The sequence below is a fragment of the Belonocnema kinseyi genome, chromosome 4, assembly GCF_010883055.1.
Source record: "Belonocnema kinseyi isolate 2016_QV_RU_SX_M_011 chromosome 4, B_treatae_v1, whole genome shotgun sequence".
Lineage (NCBI taxonomy): Eukaryota > Metazoa > Arthropoda > Insecta > Hymenoptera > Cynipidae > Belonocnema > Belonocnema kinseyi.
In genome coordinates this window covers 107,375,933-107,383,791 of record NC_046660.1, presented here as the reverse complement: position 1 = coordinate 107,383,791, position 7,859 = coordinate 107,375,933, and the positions used below count along the sequence as shown (strand labels likewise).

Here is a 7,859-nt window from a genome sequence, read left to right as displayed (position 1 = left end):
CGATATAAGTTAAAAAATCTCATAGGAAAACATCCTTGAGATTATATTGTTTTTTTATTGCATCTTGCTTTTTACTGATGACGAATTTTTCGTCAAGTTGTTTAATCACAACAGTTACAATGATACTAACTCACTAAATAAGCCTTGAAAAGGACCTAAAAATCAGGTTGAAACATGTCGGCACAACATTTTTTACAATAAAAAATTTTTTTCAATTAAAAAAAAAGTTTCCTGAACGCCAAAAAATCGGAATAAACCTCAAAAAACTTTATTTATCGCTTACCGCAAAAATACATACATTTAATTATTAATTCTCAGAAAAAATATAATTTTATGCTGGAAAATCAAAGCAAAATCGTCTTTGGACAAAAATTTAACTATTTTTTTTTTAGAAAATTTGTGTTTTTATTTTTAAAAATCCATCAATTTTAGTACAAACTACATATTCCTTAGATAAAATTACAAAGGATTTGTTGAAAATTCAACGATTTCGTTAAAAAATCATCCTTTTTGGTTGCAAATTTAACGGTTTTTTTTTAATATTCAACTATCTGTAGAAAATTTACTGCTTATTTAAAATCATACATTTATATTGAAAAATCAAATAAAAATCTTGTTTCAATAAATATCAAGTATTTTTTTTTTGAAAGTTTTGGTTTTTATTTTAAAAATTCACCAATTTGAGTAGAATTTGCATTTCCCTTATATAAAAATGCAATTCTTTAAATTCAACTATTTTGTTTAAAAAATCATCCTTTTTGGTTGAAAAATCAACTGTTGTGTGGAAAATTGAACTATTTTGTCTAAACCAGTTTGTTAAGAAATTTGTTAAAAATTTGATTGGAGATTCTACATTTTTGTTGAAAAGGCATCCCTTTTGGTTGAAAATTCGTTTTTTCGGGTTGAAAATTTTCGTAAAACGTTTATTTCTTGTTTGAAACTTATATCTTAATGTGGAAAAGTCAAACTAAAATCTTTTTTGTATAAAAATTTTAATATATTGTTTGCAAATTTGTCTTTTCAATTTAAGAAGTTGTTAAAAAGTAATTTATTTGTCAAAGATTTATATTTTCAGCACAAAATTCACCTCTATGGTTGATTGTTGAACTATTTTGTAGGAAACTGATCTTTTTTATTGAAAATTATTTTTTTCTCGCTGAAAATTTATATTTTCTGGTTGAAACTTCAAATTTTTACAGAAAATTCTTCTTTTAGCCTGAAGATTCGACAATTTAAGTAAAATTTTTTTCTTTCATGACTGAAAATTCTTTATTTGTTGAAAGATAGTTTTTCTATTTGTCAAATTAATTATTTCGTTTTACACTTTTTGTTGAAAATTAATCTTTTTAGGTTGAAAATTTAATTATTTTCCGAAAATTTATTTTGTTGGAAATTCAAGTATTTTGTTAAAAATTGTTTTTTGTCGGTTTGAAAATTTTGGTAACAAATTTACTTTTTGTTTGGAACTCATATTTTAATGTTGAATAGTCAAAATAATATCTTTTTGTATGCAAATTCAAATATATATTTTGAAAAGTTATCTTAAATTCAAATCTTTATCTTTCTTAGTAGAAAATTCATCTTCCTTGGATGAAAATGAAACTGTTTGGTTCAAAATTAATCTTCTTTGCTTGACGATTCAACTATTTTGTTTAAGTCAGTTTGTTAAGAAATTATTTTTTGTCGAAGATTCATATTTTTACGAGAAAATTAATCTCTTCGGTTGATTTTTTAACTATTTTGTAGAAAGCTCGTATTTTTTAATTAAAAATTCAACTGTATGTGTATAAAATAAAATGCTTTTTTGAGATTTTTTGGAATGGAGGTTTATCTCTGGCGAAAATTGAACTATTTTGTTGACATTTTTTTTATAGCTGAAAATTGATATTTTCTGGTTGAAAATTCAATTTTTGTACAAAATTTCGTCTTTTGGCTTGGACATTCAACAATTTAGGTGAATTTTTTTATCATTCGTGGCTAAAAAATTTTTTTTTATTGTAAATTCGTTTTGCTGTTTGTAAAATAATTTTTTTAAAGAGGAACTTCATCTTTTTTGGTTGAAATATCAACTATTACACTTTTTTGTTGAGAATTCATCTTTTTATGTTTAAAGTAAATAAGTAAACTAAAAAAATTGTATTTTGTATCTGAAATATTGTTTGATTCCAGTCATGAAAGATCTGATCTTAAAAATATTACATGATTAAAATGCTTTTATTTGAAAGTTAATGGTCAGAAAAAAAAATTTTGCAAAAAGAAAAATCTGAGAATTTTGAAAATGAAGTTTTCACTTTGCAAAGCCTATTAAGATTAATACGTTTGATTTACCCATAGGAAAATGTATTTTAATTTAAGAGTCTATAATTTGGTATGATGTTTTGTAGATTTTGATAAAATTGTAGTGATCTATTTTAAAATAACAGGGTAAGAAGACATTCGCTTCCAGTTGATACATTTATGGTAGAAATTCTATCTCGGTCGGAAGATAAAGAAGATTCCTACATTTACTTCTTTCAATGAATAACTAAAAATCTACCTTATTTCTTAATAGTAAAAACAAAATTCTATGGTAATTTAATATCTAAATCAAAATTCTAAAATTCGTTTGAAACTAGTATGTACAATTTACAAAATGTTTCCTTTTATTTAGTTCAGCATTCTTTTTGACAATTCGATCTCTGAAATAAATGATTATATGCTTTTTATACTAGCATTGATTATTCCATTGAAGAGCAGTTGAAGGTTAAATGCTATTTAACTTAATGAAGCTTCTGTGATAAAACGCGTTTCAAACAAATTGATCGAATCAATACTGAATGATTAAACTGTTTATTTCGAATTTCGCAAATGAACTAACAAGAAACAGAGTGTGATTAGAGCAAATTGTCTAAATTTAGTTACGGGTTAATATTAAATATAAAAGTTAAAATGATTTTTTTTTATAAAAAAAACACGGCGCTTAAAATATTTTTACTGACAAACTACACTTTTTTCATTTGACTTGTAAGTTTTGATGGTTATGTTTCAATTTTCTGGAATTTCTAATTATACCAATTAGCTTTTTTTAAAGTAAAGGTTTATTTGAAATTTTTGAGTTACTTTTTGTTACTTTATGTAAAGTGACAAAAATTATTTTTAAATGCAAAAGGTTGCTTGCTGACATTGAATTCCGAGCACGTTTGACATTCTCACGTAACACATTACAGAAGCACGTTTGTGCATTGGTTACAAACTGTTACTGGATCTCGGTCGAAAATTTAGGCGGATATGAATGATTAGAAATTTTTGAAATTAAGCAACTATGAAATAGATTAAATTATAGCTTCCAGAAAAAACCTGAACATGTCAGGGCATTTTTTCAAAACCAGGAAATTGGTTCTAGAACGTACTATTTTTTTTTAATTGCAATTAAAATTCAATAGCAATTATTTTTTATTTGGAAAAGTAGCTTTATATGACTTTTCCTAACTATTTTGTTAAACATTCGTACTTTTTGTTGGTTTTAAATTAAGATTTCTAACTAAAAATGTAACTAATCTAATTCTGGATGAATATTTATTGTTTTTAGTTGAAAATTCAAGTCTCTGGTTTAAAATTCATGTCTTTTGTTGAAAAATGATTCTTTTGGATAGAAAGTTAATATTCTTGGTTAAAAAATTAGTTTTTGAATTTGAAAATTCAACCGCTTGTTTGCAAGTTTTGATCTCTTAAACAAACAAAAAATAGTCACCAATTTTGTTAGAAAATGAGCTATTTCGTTGGATTTTTTTTTTTACTGAAAATTTAACTATTCCAGTCAGTTGAAGATTCATTCTGTTGAATATTTTTGTACTTTGTTTAAAAGTCGACTTTTTTGGTAGAAAAATAATCTTTTGGTTTGAAAATTCATTTTTTTGTTTGAAAATAAAACCACTTGGTTGACATTTAAACTCTGTTGTTGAAAATTCTTTTTTTGTTTGCTAAAAATTCGTCTATCCCTGTTCAACATTCATTATTCTAGATACAAATGTATCACTTTGGTTGAAATTTTTTGGTTTTTTTGACGTAAAATTAATTTTTTTAACTGGGAATTGAACAGTTTCATGGACTTTCGGGGCAAATTCCAGAAGTGAGTAATTACGTTTTTATATTATTTAATTACTGATTAGTCGATGGTTCTAATGTATTTCAGAATATCTTGTAATATGATTTGTCAAAGCTTTTGTACATTAAAAATATTAATTGAATCCCTAGGACCTAAACAAAAACTTTATTTATAATTAATTTGCGACACTGTATACATATTCCGAGTCGATTGTTTCAAAAAATGCAAAATATTTTAATGGCTCCGTATTATGAAAAATTATACTTGGAAAAAACTTTAGATACCTAGAGAAACTCTGGAATTGTCAGGGAATTCCTTGCCAGGTTTTGATTAGACACCTTGGAGAGCTCAAGATGCTTTGCGAATAATTTAGAAATAAAATCAACTTTGCGTGAAGAAACTAAACTAAGTTTTAAATAAATATGGTCTGGTTGCACTGGCATTAATTAAGGTTTCAAAAAATTACGCAATGAAAGTAAAATTGTGGTCAATGAAACGAAATGGTTTCGTGCTCCTTGCTTTGTATGCAAGAAGCAAATCAAAACGGGCGGTATATAAAAGAGGACGGGTCATTCCCAAAGTTCAGTGAAAATTTGACTGTCCAGTGAATACTTAGTGCTTTAATATGAAGGTAAATTTAATCTAGAAAGTGCAATCCTTCGAATTTTATTTAATCTTCGGTATAATAGTGCTAATTATCGAATACTAACAACCACTTAGGGGCTGTACTTTAATTACGTAAAGATTATAGCCCCTCTCTCCCCCTGTAACAAACCGTAACAAAATATTTCGGCCCCCCACCCCTGCTCTTGCTGTACATAATCGGATCTTTTATAAATGGAATCAAGTAATATTTCAGATATAAAGTACAAATTTTTAAATTTACTTATTTATTTAAAATAAAAAAAAAACTAGTTTTCTACCATAAAAGATGATTTATGAACAAAATACTTGAATTTTAAATTAAATAAATAAATTTTCTAAAAATAATTCCATTTTTAACTTAAAAAGATGAATTTTCAACAAAAAAGCGTAATAATTGATATTTCAACCAAAAAAATATCATTAACAGAAATTAATTTAACAACCAGAAAACCGATTTTCAATAAATAAAGATTTTTCAGTTATGAAAGAAAAACAGGTTTACCTAAATTATTGAATCTTCAAGCCAAAAGAAAATTTTTCTGTACAAAAAATGAATTTTCAAACAGAAAATATGAATTTTCAGCGATTAAAGAATAATTTTCAATTAAAAAGATCAGTTTTCAAAAAAATAGTTCAAGAAACAACCAAAGACGTGAATTTTACACTAGAAACATAAATCGTGGACAAAAAGTGATTGCTTAGAAACTTTTTTAATTGAAAAGACAAATTTTCAAAAAATATATTTAAATTTTCATGCAAAAAATATTTTAGTTTGACTTTTCAACATTAAGATATGAGTTTCAAATAAGAAGTAAATTTTTACGAAAATTTTCAACCCGAAAAAACGAAATTTTAACCAAAAGGGATGTCTTTTTAACAAACATGTTGAATGTTCAATCAAAGAGAGAGAGGAAATTTCTACTAAAATAGATGAATTTTTAAATTAAAAAGACGAATTTTCAACAAAATAGTGGAGTATTTATCAAACGATTTCAAATAAAACTTGAAATATTAAAATTCTGTTTGACAGTTATTGAAAGTTACTATTCCCTGACTTTTTTAAATTGTTGTTGGCTAGGTTCGTTTTTCAATCAACTTTTTTTTTCTATGGGCGCCTAAAGTAAATTCATAATAAATGTATGTACAATTAATGTAAGTTATTTTACGTTTACGAATTTACAAAAGTTACGTACGTGAATGAAGGACGCCCCCCTACTGTAAAAAATCGTAACAAAATCTGTCAACCCCCCTCCCCCGCCCTTTGAGCGGTTACGTAATTTAAGTACGGTCCCTCTGTTACTTAACCTTTTTTATTCACCCTATTGTTGTGATAATTTCGAAATAGGGTTAATATGAGTATTACCGACACCTTAAACAATATTTTCAGAAAAAGGAGAATATTAATTTATATGCTTATTGTTTGGAAACGAAGATAAATTCATCTGAAAGGGCAAATTTTTTCCGTTTTCAGACAGTACCCAGTAATATAATTATTTTTTGTCAAACTATTGTTATACTTATTTCAACACAATTTATTCAAATTCAGTGAACGACACCATATTTCCAGTGAACGACAACCTACATTCACTGAACGACACCGGTATTGATTTTGAATTTAAAAGAAATTATAAAGTTATTTGTAAGAAATATGATGCAATTTAGTTGCCTTAGATAATAAGTAACATCATTTTGTATAATCATGGGTGTTTTTAGAAGAATAGACGAAGTTTTTGGCGAAAAGGAATACCTTCGATATTGTGTGGTTATGTTTATTTCATCAGTTCACGAATTTGTCAAATTCATTCTGGGGTATCGTTGATTGATTTTTGACGTTCGAAAATCCAACATTAATTAAAAAGATATTGAACATTGAAGACTCTTGAAAGGCGATGTCATAGAAATAAGGAAAGCAAATAGCAATCATAGCAACACGGATATTAATTAAAAAATGCGTATTATTCCCTAAAAACTTCCTTCTGTTGGGTGTCGTTCACTGGCTTTGAAGGTATGATAGGAATATTTCAAATATATCAAATATACTCAAATTTGAGACTAATATTTATGGAAATATATTGCAAAATATATTCATCTAGCCTCTGAAAGTACTACAAATGAAGAAATACCTTTTCTTCTAATGACTAATTTTTATAGTGTCAACATGTCCTGTAGGTGGCAACAAAAATTTTATTTGATGAATATAAATTCATCAATGTTGCACTGAATAATTATTGAACAAAAAAATAGCTTATAGAATATTTATTCATTTACAAGCATCTATTTTACATCTCTGAAATTCTAATAAAAGCATTTTCATTGCACAGTGTCGTTCACTAGAAGAGTGTCGGCAGTAGTCCTGTTTACCCTAGTTGTAATTTTACTTTTGCCTATTTTGAACCAAGAGTTAAGTAATCAAAATAGTTAATTGATTATTAATATTTCAACACATCTAATTTCCTTTCTCTAAATATTAAGCAAACTCTTTGATCGATTGAACTTGGTACAATATTTACGATTTGTGTCGATGAATTTAAAAAATGTTCATTGGACAATTGGATTAATAAAATTGTTTGTTATCTCTACTGTATAGTGGCGAAGTAAAATCGATACTAGCGTTAATTCTGCTTTATATAAAATTGTGCAGTGACTACTGACTAGCCGGCTGATTTTTGAACCGAATCGTTTGATGTGCTTTTAGGGTATCGTTTTAGCCTTTTTCTTCGGACTGGCGATGGCAGAACTGCCTCCGTATGTAGCTCGGGGATGGCGTCCGCATGGGCAATCCTTTAATCCGAGCAAAAATCAATTAGAATCATACGGTCCACCTGCAGCATCCCTAACTTACGGATCATCGAAGCCAACCACACGCTACCCACCATTCGAAACAACAAAACCACCAGTGATCACTACTACGACCTCAACGACCCCCAGAAGCAGGGAGCCAACTACTGCTCCCAACGATTCCGAGGAAGACTTCGAAAATAACCCCGCATTGGCCATCGCGAATTCTTTCGCATTCAACAGACCAGTATATATTTATAATACCTACCCTTTTCCCGGCTTCACTGTAATATGATGAGGTGAAACTTTCTCGAAGAAGCTCAACAACTTCGCGACTCTAATCTGAGACTGT

At 27.6% G+C, this 7,859-nt stretch overlaps 1 protein-coding gene across 1 annotated transcript in view; it reads left to right on the top strand.

The window, feature by feature from the left end:
* LOC117171683 (DNA-directed RNA polymerase III subunit RPC7-like) overlaps positions 1-7,542 on the top strand; it is a 15,899-nt gene extending 8,357 nt beyond the window's left edge. The window contains exon 3 of the mRNA XM_033359203.1: positions 7,425-7,542. The gene's annotated coding sequence lies outside the window, so the exon portion shown is untranslated. The remainder of the gene's footprint in view (positions 1-7,424) is intronic.
* Positions 7,543-7,859: the final 317 nt, after the last annotated feature.